This window comes from Hippocampus comes, unplaced genomic scaffold (assembly GCF_001891065.2).
Source record: "Hippocampus comes isolate QL1 unplaced genomic scaffold, H_comes_QL1_v1.1 C16676586, whole genome shotgun sequence".
Taxonomy (NCBI): domain Eukaryota; kingdom Metazoa; phylum Chordata; class Actinopteri; order Syngnathiformes; family Syngnathidae; genus Hippocampus; species Hippocampus comes.
This window is the reverse complement of record NW_017836401.1, coordinates 1-679: the sequence shown is the minus strand read 5'-3', so window position 1 is coordinate 679 and position 679 is coordinate 1. Positions and strand designations below refer to the sequence as shown.

General features: G+C 52.6%; 1 long non-coding RNA gene across 1 annotated transcript; it reads left to right on the top strand.

Moving 5' to 3' along the window:
- The first annotated feature begins 6 nt into the window (after positions 1-6).
- LOC109508872 (uncharacterized) lies at positions 7-651 on the top strand. The gene is made up of 3 exons (XR_002166804.1): positions 7-97; positions 190-295; positions 550-651. It is a non-coding gene; the product is annotated as an uncharacterized LOC109508872 (long non-coding RNA).
- The last annotated feature ends 28 nt before the right edge of the window (positions 652-679 follow it).

The window sequence follows — 679 nt, the reverse complement described above, 5'->3', positions numbered from 1 at the left end:
GAGTCAATGGCTAAACTATCGCGCACGTCCAAGCACACGATTGTTCACGTGCGTTCCCCTCTTGTTCGCTTGGCTCGCCAAAGTCAGCGGCTAACGTGTGAGTGACACGCGGCTCGATGGATTCTGACAGCTGTTGCGCAATGCTGACACCATTTCCCATTGCTTTTATTCCTCCCAATCTGCTTTCAGCTGCAACAGTTTCCGCTCAAGACGGGCCTCACCAACGTCTACCGCCCGGTGCAAGACCTCCACGGACGCCAAGTGTTTTCTTCCGCCGCTCTTCTTCTCCCACCCAGTGAGTTGGAACGCGGAAGATAAAGTCACAATTCAACGCGGCGCTTCCCAACGTCTTTGCCAATGTTTTCTAAGAACAGAAGGGTTTAGAAGGGTGTGTCAAATCTCCCAAGACATTGACGTTCGCTTTACATGGCCTTGAACTTGGTCGTGCGTTTCTGATATTTCAGCGTTTCCCAACCTTTATCGAGACAAGTCTTCAAGTTTACATTCATCAAAGAGTTGAATGCGTTGCCCTGCTTTCTCCTCCCTCAGGTCACGTTTGGTGCTACGACGACAACTGCGGTAAGACGTCATCAAAGTCGCCCGAATCCGCGTGTGCCGAGCGCAGGATGGTTGTTTAGCCCAAGTGGGAAGGCTCATCATCCCCCAACCCCCCCCCCCC